The sequence below is a fragment of the Octopus bimaculoides genome, chromosome 22 (assembly GCF_001194135.2).
Source record: "Octopus bimaculoides isolate UCB-OBI-ISO-001 chromosome 22, ASM119413v2, whole genome shotgun sequence".
Lineage (NCBI taxonomy): Eukaryota > Metazoa > Mollusca > Cephalopoda > Octopoda > Octopodidae > Octopus > Octopus bimaculoides.
Window position 1 is genome coordinate 8,910,551 of NC_069002.1, and position 12,852 is coordinate 8,923,402.

Here is a 12,852-nt window from a genome sequence, read left to right on the forward strand (position 1 = left end):
ATATATATATATATATATATATATATATATATATATATATACACTTTATATATATATACACTTTATATATATTTATATATAGTTTATATATATATATTTCTCCATTTGCAAAGCATCTTCTGGGAGCACCTTGAAGTTTTCTCTGCATTATATAATGTTGAAGTTTCCAAGAACTATGAGCAATTAATTTAATAGGCTTTATTGCTCAGCTGCAATTAAACGGCATTAATTAAACGAGATATATTGATCTCACTTCTGCTATAAATGTCACTCAAGCTCAAGTAACATTTCTAGACGTTTTGGAACTTTTGATTTCACAGACTTTAATCATCTGACATCTTTAGAATTAATGGTAGCGTCTAGAGACAAGCTAAAATACCCAAAGTACGTTTTGATTCCAGATTTATAAGTTGGTAGTGAAATATTTGACCCATCTGACTATTTCGTTTTAAAGTTTGAGGAGAATCTGATAGAAGCTGTACAAACTATGTGAAACTTCCTGGCATGGAAACAAAGAAACGAATAAATATTCTATTAGATATGTATTGTAAAATCCAAGGAATAGATTGAATGTAAATGAGCCAAGACAGACGTTTATTATTGAGGAAATGGAGAGCTTGTGGTGTGGAGATGCGGAGAGGCGGGTTAGGGTTTGATATCTGAGACAGGAGATGAGAATGGATGACTGCACTTTGGGAGAAGATACTGAATAGCGTAGGTTTAGCAGGTGAGAGTAAGTAGATGTAAACAAGGAAAGCTCGAAGGAGCAACAAACAATGGTTGGTGATGGTAGTGGTGGTGGTGGTGGTGGTGGTAGCTGGTAGCATGCCAGTAAGGATGAGGAAGAAGAAGAAGATCTGATATGGAATTGATTGGACACCATCTCTTGGAGAAATCTGATTCACAGAGCAATCAATAAGTGAGGGGGGAAAGAGTCGAGAAGATGTGATACTGCAGATCCATCAAAGTCATGCCTTCGTAGTGTTTGAGAAGGAAAAAGGGGGGAAAAATACATATATCTAATACCGTGGGATAATGATAACAATAATGATAACAATAATAATTATGATAGTAATAATAACAATAATAATGATAGTAATAATAATGATAATAATAATGATAGTAATAATAATAATAATAACAATAATAATGATAATAATAATAATGATGATGATGATAGTAATAATAACAATAATAATAATAACAATAATAATGATAGTAATAATAATAATAATAATAATGATAACAATAATAATGATAGTAATAATGATAATGATAATAATAATAATAATAATAACAATAATAATGATAGTAATAATAATAATAATGATGATGATAGTAATAATAATAATAATGATGATGATGATGATGATGATGATGACGATGATAGTGATAATAATAATAGTGTTGTCTAAAAGGCATGTTTTGTGATTCATTCAGTGAAATAGAACTTATGAATAAATTTCAACCTGGTGCTTCTCTCCGTCTCTTCCGTCTTTGCGTAAACTTACCATTCCCCAAAGCATGGTGCCAGTTAATTTACTAACTCACTGAACTGTTAAATTACAAATTCCAGTAAGAACTATAGAAGTGTAGAATATTATGAGCTAACAATGCTGTCTTTGCTGTTATTATGAAATCTTGAAGTAATATTCTTTGTGAAATGTAAGTGATTACGTTTACTGTTTTTACACGCATCTCTTTTCTTTATACTTGCGTCTCGTTACGTATTATTGTGTTTATGGGGTTTGGTTGTGCCCCACCCCAGAGACTCAGACATGCTCTGTATAATTCCTTGTGAGATATCTAATAGTGACCATAGTTTAGAAAAAACAAATTTAAATGTGAGTACAGAGAGTCAGGAGTAGAGGCGCAATGGCCCAGTGGTTAGGGCAGCGGACTCGCAGTTGGAGCATCGCAGTTTCAATTCCCAGACCAGGCATTGTGAGTGTTTATTGAACGAAAACTATGCTCCACAAGGCTCCGGCAGGGGGTGGTGATGACCCCTGTTGTACTCCTTCTTCCTGTTTCTTAAGTAATGCTGTGATGGATTGGCATCCCATCCAGCTGGGTGAAGCACATACACCTTAGAAACTGGGAAACCAGGCCCATGAGTCTGACTAAGCTTTGAAAGGGCACATAAATAAAATAAATAACAGAAAGTCAGGCAAAGGAATAGATCTTAGAAAATAAGGAGGAAGGGACAGAGGTCATATATAAAAGAAATAATAATAATGGTTTCAATTTTTGGCACAGGTCCAGCAGGTTCAGAGGAGGAGGAGGTAAATAGGTTGCATTGACCCCAGTGCTCAACTGTTTCTTATTTTACCACCCCCAAAAGGATGAAAGGCAAAGTTGACCTTGACGGAATTTGAGATCAGAACGTAAGAATGGACGAAATGCTGTGAATCATTTTGACTGGCGTGCTAATAATTCTGCCAGCACACCGCCATCATCATCATCATCATCATCATCATCATCATCATCATCATCATCATCATAATAATAATAATAATAATAATAATAATAATAATAATAATAATAATGCCAATAATAGTGATATTAATAAATAAAGAAAGAATAAGAGGTTAAAATATCAGATTTCCACCATTGGTAAAAGAAAAAAATAAATTCATTTCATTTTCAATTCATCAACAAATGTAAATTAACATTTAAATCACTTTGTTTAATGAAGCTTTCCAATTGCTTCGTTATATAAACACTGGAAGTAATTTTGTTGCTTTAACTTGTATGACATTAATGCTTATTCTTCAACTTTCATGCAATATTAAGACAAAGAGACATGAACACCTAGACACACTCATGCATACACATGTATGCATGTGTGTGTGTGTGTGTGTGTGAAACTTGCTTCCCAAACACATGGTTCCAGTTTCAGTCCTACTGCATGGAACCTTGGGCAAGTGTCTTGTACTATAGCCTCGAGTGAATTTGGTAGATGGAATCTGAAAGAAGCCGGTCATATATATATATATATATATATATATATATATATATATATATATATATACATGAGTGGAGGCACAATGGCCCAGTGGTTAGGGCAGCACACACACACACACTAAACTGATGATGATGTGTTATTTTTATCAATCACAGAGTGATGGAAAGTAAACAAAAACTAAGCGGTGGGTGGGGCAGTTGAACTGAGAAGTGTAAAAAGACATGACTAAACTTCTTGAAACATTTCATTTCACTTCCAGTATATCCCACCACCCAAATAACACCTCCCATTCCCCTCCTCAACAAACTCTACCCTTCTCTATCACCCTTTAACTCTCTTATCTCTCTCCAGTATACTCTACTCCACCCAGACACCTTGTATTCTTCCCCTACCCTCAACGTCCTCTACCTCCTTCCCTAGCATCTCTACCACTTCCCAATATTCTCTATCTCTTCCCAGCACCCTCAACGGTTCCATTTAATCAAACCTCTGCTAGAAGACACTGACAGGGAGATATCCCAGAGTTCCATGTAACTATATATTTGTTATGCAGTCCACTGTCATCCATCATCGATGACTTCTCTTCTGTTTAGGTACCAATAAACAAATCATTATTGATGGATTACCTTTCACTAGACAACAAATACAACAAACTAGTAATAGACACTTATTTGTTGTTATTGAGGGATAAGGATGATGTTTAACACTAGGTTAGGCCTGATTGAGTAGAAATATGATCAAGGGCAACCCAGCCATGACTGGATAATCCAATGTGTCCTTATTTCACAGGGTAGAGTGTATATAGATTTAGTTATATTTATGCCTATATTTGTAATTAGTATATATATGTATATATATATATGTATATATGTGTGTATATATATATATATATATATATATATATATATATATATATATATATATATATATATATAGGCTGTTCACTATTTATACAAAAATATTACACATTAATTCCATTGTTATTCAAGATATTATGCTTCTGTCTGTACATCCATCCCTACATCTCTCCCACATCTATACCATGTAGCTGTTTCTCAACAGCTGAGTGATGAAATGAAGCCTCTGCAATTCAGAATGAGGTGCATTAGCCACGGCAAACAGTGAATGGTCTTTTTCACTAAGTTTGAACCAAAGACCTATTGTTTAGAAGCCTTATATTGTATCCAATTCTCTTGTTTATCTTTGGTTTTAGATTCAGTACACATCTGTGTGTGTATGCTTGTGTATGTAACCTTAATGTGTATGTATATAAAAGCAGTGTATGCGCATTTTTGTGATTATCCATTTTCATAGATACGTAGAGGTTTACTCAAAAACTTAATCCTTTCTAGCATGTCTGTATCTGTGTGTGTGTGTGCATGCTTGTAAATGTATGTTTGCATGTGTGTGTGTGTGTGTGTGTTCTGTAGTTTTTCCATGACAATATATCTTAAAATTCTCCAGTGAATAATCCTGTTTAAGAATTTAATAAGATTATTTATTTAAAATATTTAATCTCTTCCTCCTTATAACTTTCCATTTAGTTTAACCTCGGCTTAAATATTTGGTGTTTGCTATGTGCATGTGTGTGGGGGTGGGGGGGGGACATATACACACACATGCACATACACATTATTATTATAAACATTTACACAGCTGCACGAGCACTAATGCACATACTAATATATTTATGTGTGTGTGTTTGTGTGTATAGATATACATATGTGTTTGTTTGTGTATGTGTATATATATATATGTGTGTGTATATATGCATATGATGTGTGTGTGTGTATATGTATGAGTTTATATATATATGTGTGTGTATGTATGTGAGTATATATATATATATATATATATATATAGCGTTAGGAAGGGCATCCAGCTGTAGAAACTCTGCCAAATCAGACTGGAGCCTGGTGTTGCCATCCGGTTTCACCAGTCCTCAGTCAAATCGTCCAACCCATGCTAGCATGGAAAGCGGACGTTAAACGATGATGATGATGATATATATATAGATGAGTTCTTATTTTCATATATTGATATATGTTTGTATATATATATGTGTGTGTGTGTGTGTGTGTGTGTGTGTGATAGGACTAACTTATCTTGGGCAAGTGTTTTCTACTATAATCCTGAGTCAACCAAAACCTTGTGACCAATCGTGTGTGTGTGTATGTTTTTTTCATACTGAACTACTTGGCAAAATTGTTAATTATTAATTCTATTATTAATTGACGATTCCCTGCCCTTATTCATGTATATATATATATATATATATATATATATATATAGTTGAAATTTAAGGAAAAACAAGCTTCTTTCAGTTTCCAAGGCTTTGGTCACCCCAAGGCTATAGTAGACACTTGCCCAAAGTGCTATGCAGTGGGAATGAACCTGGAACCATGTGATTGGAAAGCAAGCTTCTCCCACACAGGCACATCCTTGACTGAGTGGAGAGTTTATTTGAGAGAAGGGGGGTTGGCTTTGTGCCAGGTATTAAAGGCTAAACTATGATGGAAGGACAAGTACAAGTGTCTTGCTGTAGAGGAGATACATAGCTACCCCCACATTATGTGAGGGTGGGTGAGAGTAATTGGAGAAGAGATAAAGATGGTGGTAACAGGATGTCAGGGCATACTCTCAAGGTACAAGAAGGTGAGCAGACAAGAGGATAAGAGCAGTGGATCAGAAAAGAAAGGAGAGGAGGGGTGATTTCATAAGTGTGAGAGGAGAGTGAGTGATGGTTAGATGGTTAGAGATGAGGGTAGATGTGAATTTAGTGAGTGCTAAACAAGGATGGAAGTATGGTTGAAGGTAAATATTGATTTCAAATTTTGGCAAAAAGCCAGTAATTTCAGAGGGGTGGGTAAGTCTTAGGGTTTGGTTACCTTGTCGAGTCATGCTAACTCATTAGGACTGGTTTCCTGGTTTCCATGGTGTATAAATTTTCACCTGGATGGGATGCCAGTCCATCACAGGATTACTCCATTTTACCAGCTGAATGGACTGGTGCAACATGAAAAGAAGTGTTTTGCTCAAGAACACAATGCATCGCCCAGTCTAGGACTTGAAACCACAATCTTATGATCATGAGTCCAACACCTTAATGATGAAGTCACGTACCTCTATACAGGTGTGGAGTTTAGCTGTATCATAAATCTGTAGATAGTTCAGAAAATAAGGAAATGATGTGCAGGATGTAAACATGGAAGGAGAAAGGAGGGTGATGAACAGTGACAGAGATGGAAGTGAGAGGTACATAGGGATGGCTATAGTGAATAGGGAAACAAGATAATGACAGGCACTAGAGTGTGTTATAAAATGAAAGCAGATAGGAAAGCTCAGAGAGGAGAGAGAGATAATGAAGACACAGAAAAGGTTGGGGTAATAGGTGGAAAGTGTTATAGATAAGTTCAAATGTTTCTGTCAGCTTACAGAAAGTTGTTGATGTACTAACACAGACTACTCTAAACATTCATATTATATAGCAAGATGTTTAGTCAGACTACACATATCATTGATGATGGCTGGTGTGTAATTAAATTTCTCTATTCATAGATGTTCACGACCAGGGTGGCATCGTTGATGTTCAGTTAAACTATATCAGATTTTTGACATGAAAATAGACAGATGTTTAAGAGTAAGTTATAGAAAACATGAAATAATTATGTCACCATTGTCAGTTCGTATGATGAATCTATAATGAAAAATATCAAGATATATGATGGAAAATGAAGCAAACCCAGACAGACATAGTGTTTGGTTGGGTAACACTACAGAAAAGGTGTATATTAGAGGGACAGTAAGTCTGGTTATGGAGATATCTGATGGGTAATAAACCAGTGCTGTGAATGTGTGTGTATGCATGTATATTTAATGTGTGTGTGTGTTTATAGATAGAAAGAGAGATGCAGGTATGGCTGTATGGTTAAGAATTTGCTTTGCAACCACATGGTTTTAGGTTCTGTCCCACTGCATGATACCTTGGGCAAGAGTCCTCTACTATAGCCTCAGGCTGACCAATGCCTTGTGGGTGAATTTCGTAGACAGAAATTATGTAGAAGCCTATCATGTATATATATATATATATATATATATATATATATAGTTTTAGGGAAAATGACCAAGTTTCAAGAACTCATTGATGAAAATCCATTTTTTATAAATTGATTTTAATTGAGTTTTTACCTGTAATTTTGGATTTTGTCTCTAATATTATATATATATATATATATATATCTTTTAAATTTGTCTATGAGAAATGTTTTAAATATGCAAATAAAGCTCCTATTCCATTATACTGATAACAGTCTAATGATGCTGATTGGAGAACCACTTTCTGGAGGTTGCATTGGGCTGTACCTATATAATGTAGGATGAATATATTAATATCAACAATAAACCTTGGGTGGAATTTAAAAACATTTCAATGTTTATAAATCTCATCCAGGGATTATTATTATATATATATATAATAATAAACTCTTTTGCCAAACTGCTAAGTTAAAGAGGTGTAATCACACCAACACCAGTTGTCAAATAGTGATGGCAGACAGGCATACACAATTTCCATCTGCCAAATTCATTTCTAAAGCTTTGGTCAGCCCAAGGCTATAGTAGAAGACACCTTCCCAAGCAGTGGGGACTGAACCCAGAACCATGTGGTTGAGAAGCAAGCTTCTTACCACACAACCGCATCTGTGTGGCATTATTGACACATCATTACATATTGACACAAACGAGCTGAGAGTTGGCTGCTGTCAAGTTTCAGTTTGGTATTTTTCCAAACCTTTGCTCTGTTAATGATGGACTAAGTAGAGAAAAACTCCTTTTCGTTCACCATACATCATGAATTCTAAATAAACAGCCATACATGGTGTGACGTATTTGTGAACGAGGGTGGTGGGGAATTGGTGGAATGTGTGTTTGCTGTTGGATATGTTCCCATTGTGTTAGTCCATAAATGTTTGATGTTTAGTCGACAGTCATTTGTGTGTGTATATATATATATATATATATATATATATATATATATAGCTATATTAAGTCTTCTGCATTAACATATGTATTTAGAGTGTTTTTCTACATTAATATCCACGTGTTTATTTTCCCTCAACACAGGCACAACAAACACATATATACACACACACACGCACACATATATACACAAATATACACACACAACAAACATACGTGCACATATACATACATGCATTTACACACACAGATTCACTCACACAACAAGCATATATGCATACACATACACAGTAAAACATACATACATATATATATATATATACACACACACACACACTTGTCTACATTCTATACACACATCTCCCCCGCTTCACTTGCTTTGACACACATTCATGCACATACACACATACAAAAATATACATACTCACTCACACACACACAGTCCTCCTCAACTTTCATTATAAGAAATTAATTTCAAGTGCTATTTCATATTATTAGCCTTCATCAGTGTGTAATGTATGAAGGCTACTACGCAGTATTGTCATCCTCACATCATCATCATCTTGTCATTATTATTGATTCTACCTTCATCATCCTCATTATTTTTATTACTATTATTATTATTATTGTTAGGTCGGTGAGCTGACAGAATCTTTAGCACGCCAGGCAAAATGCTTTGCGGTATTTCATCTACCGCTATGTTCTGAGTTCAAATTCCAACATGGTCAACTTTGCCTTTCATCCTTCCGAGGTCGATGAAATAAGTTCCAGTTATGCACTGGGGCCAATGTAATCAACTCGCCTCCTTCCCTAAAATTTCAGGCCTTGTGCCTAACAGAAAGGAATATTATTATCATTATTATTATTATTATTATTATTATTATTATTATTATTATTATTATTATTATTATTATTATTATTAAGGTGGCGAGCTGGCAGAATCATTAGCATGCCGGGCACCAATGCTTAACTATATTTGGTCAATCTTTATGTTCCCAGTTCAAATTCCACCGGGGACGACTTTGCCTTTCTTCCTTTCAGGATGGATAAAATAAGTACCAGTTGAGCATTGGAGTCAGTGTAACCAACTTAGCCCCACCTGCAAAAATTGCTGTCCCTGTGCCAAAATTTTAAACCCTTATGATTATTATTATTATTATTATTATTATTATTATTATTATTATTATTACTTTTTTCCTATGTCATTCCTGTTATTTTTGTTGATACCTTTCTCTTATAGCTGAAGGAATGAACTATAGACTTGACATGAATTAAATATGAGTTGTTACTGCTGTCACTATTGTTGTTGTTGTTGCTTTTCTTCTTTCTTTTTTTCTCCTTCTTGGCTTTGTAGTTGTTGTCATTTTGGTTGTAGCTTTTATGATATTTGTTGTTGTGTGTTTTTTTGGTGCTTGTTATGTAAAATGATTTATTCAGCAAGTTTGAAACGAAGTCAAAATATCTGTTGGAATGTTTAAATACTTTGAAATTAAACCCAGTTTTTTTTTTTCTTGTTCCCCTTCTTACACAAACTTTCAAAATCTCTAAAAGAAGGAATGGCGAAAATTTAATTTCAAAAACAAGAAACAAAAAAAAAAATTTGAGAGAAAAGCATTGTATGATGCTTTCGAAGATGTGTCTGATGTAGAAGTGCAGAGAATCCAGCCTCCTCCATGCCATCATCATCACCATCATTTTTCACATCCACTTTTTTCTGTCATTCACTTTTCCATGTTTGCATGGATCAGAGTTTATAACTCTTTACTCTTTACTCGTTTATTTGTTTCAGTCATTTGACTGCGGCCATGCTGGAGCACCGCCTTTAGTCGAGCAACTCGACCCCCAGGACTTATTCTGTGAGGCTCAACATTCAAAGATCATGCTACCAGTAACGGCCATGGGTTCAATTTAAAGGGTGCCATTCACATGACACGGGCAATGGCCACAACCACAATTTCACTTGGCTTGATGAGTCTTGTCAAGCACAGCATATCGCCAAAGGTCTCTGTCCCCTATTATCACCTCCGTGAGGCTCAGCATTCAAAGATCATGCTTCCGGCCGTGGCCACGATTGCAATTTCATGGGTGAATGTATCTCTATACACACCTAAAAAGATGGGGAAGCCATGGCTCGAATACCTTTCCTTCATGTCTGCTTGATCAGTATTGGATGAGCGAGAGTTAAAAGAAGACAGCAGCAGCAGCAGCAGCAGCAGCAATAAACTGTAGTGTTATTGTATTTCTGAAGTTGTCCACTAGATAGCGCTAGTTGTCAGTATAGGTTCCATTGTTATTGTCTTGAAACCAATCTTGTCTCTGTATGGGGCATTGTTTGTGTCTGTGTGTCCTTTGAGAAGGCGGCGGAGGAGGAGGAGAATGGCAGTGATGGTGGTAATTGAGGAAGAGGTGGATGGAAAATGTTTAGGAAAAATATTATATAGCAATGATGAGGATGATGATGATGATGATGATGATGATGATGATGATGATGATGGTGATGATAAAAGTATAGTGCTTGATCATGATGATGATGATGGTGGTGGTGATGATGATTGGGTGTGAATGATTAATGACTCGAAAGCTGGTAATGACATTGGCAATTTACACACATACACCATAAATTTATATACACCAACTCTCTAGCTAATAAACCATTCAAACATATACACACACGCCCACACATTTTTGTTACGCTAACACTCTCAAAGAACTATCCTCATCCTGCTGTTTCTCATGCAAGTGTGTGTGCGTGTGTGTGTGTCTATGTATATATGTGTATACATGTGTGTACATGTATACATGTGTATACATGTGTCTATGCATGTGTGTGTGTATGCATCTGTGTCTGTATTATATGTATGTATCTGTGTGTGTGTTATATGTGTATACATGTGTGCATGTATATATGTGTATACATATGTGTGTATGCATGTATGTCTATATATTATGTGTATGTATCTGTGTGCACATATATATATATATATATGTGTGCGTGTGTGTATGTATATAGATATGTGTGTATGCATATATGTCTATATATGTGTGTATAAATATATATACACATATATATATATATATATATATATATATATATATATATATATGTCTATATATGTGTGTTGATATATACATACATATATATATATGTATTTATGTATATTTGTGTGTGGGCATGTGTATATGTGTGTATGTATACATGCACACTCACACACACACACACACACACACACACACACAGAGAGTCTTTCACTTAACCATTATATATTTATGAGGTACCATCAGTAAAAGAGCAACTGCAGCCATTCTTCTGCTACTAAGGACATAATATATATACCACTATGACCACTACCACCACCTTCGTTGTTGTCATTCCTTTTATGTCTGTTTTATTCCATGCTGTCATGGGTCAAATAAGGTTTCTTGAGGTAGTATTCTACGGTTGGATGCCCTTCCTGTCACCAACCCTTACTTCTTCCAACTAAGGTATTTATGTCTCTTAAACAATGACTTAAGGATCAAAAATGCTTTTATGGCAGAGATAGACAATGACTTTGGCCCTTGAGTAATGATATTGTTCTACGCTACATATAACATATACACACACATACCCTTATGCAGTGTGTAATAATAATAATAATAATAAGATGCACTATTTTATACTTGATTTTAACAGAAAAGCTGGGATGCCGCTCATATAAGGAACAAATCCGATATCGAGTTTGAAATATTTTGTACCATGAATTGTGTGTATAATTTATGGGTCAGTAAATATGGTACTTCATTTTTGTGTCTGGTTTTGCAACATACTTTATGGGAATTCATGTTTTGAAACAAATTTTGTTGTGTCTAGGGAGAGACATTATGCCAATATTATTAACACACACAGTGGTGTTCAATTCCACTCAATTATCATTAGTCAGTTGACAAACAAAAACAAAATCGAATATTTAACCAGTTGACTAATAATAAATGAGCAGAATTGAACCACTGTGTGTGTTAATTATATTGGCAAAAATATGATTGTTATTTTGAATTTTTATTCACCAAACAGATTTGCATTTATTGCTGCCAAAACAGTTGCAGAGATATGAAATTTTGAATAAATGTAGCTTTCTCTTCTTCCATAATCTATATTTGTATTTTATGGATATTGCTTCTAATGCAGCAACTTCTTAGAATTATGCTTAGGTATCGTGAACCCTCTTCCGAGGTACTCATGCATAAATCACTCGGATTTCTCCTTGATTTTAAATGAAAACTCTAAGACGCAGCTTATATATGAAGCAAGGTTGATGCCAAGTTTGTATATAAAGGGAAAAAAATGTCTTACCTAGATTTAACACTGAAGGGCGTGACTTATGCATGAATAAATGTTGTAGTTATTTTGACACAAATACATACACACACATACATCCATAAATACATGTTTACTCACATGAATTTAGTGTACAAGTAGGAGTTCACTAGGGATCGATTCTCAGCCCCCTCTTGTTTATCATAGTCCTCCAGAGAACTTCAAGATTGGTTATTTTTGGAAGCTCCTTTATGCTGATGACCTTGTTCTCAGAGCTGAATCACTATTTGAACTAGAGAGGAAATGCTTATTTGAACTTCGCATATCAATCACGAGTGGTTCTTTCAGCTATGGCACCCTCTTCATACACAGCACAAATGTCGCGAGCAGCTTTTGCGGCCCTAGAAGCTTGATTAAAAGCAAAAAGAAGGAGGTGTTGAAAATGCTCGTTTTTCTTAACTTGACATTCCATTTTAATGATCTGAAAATAAACAAAAATTAAATAAAATTAACTAGAAAAAATAACAAAACAGATTCCAAAATGATTCAAAAATAGAATTGTCGATAAAAAAATAGATTCCAAAATTTAAAAACACAATAAATTCCAAAATTTAAA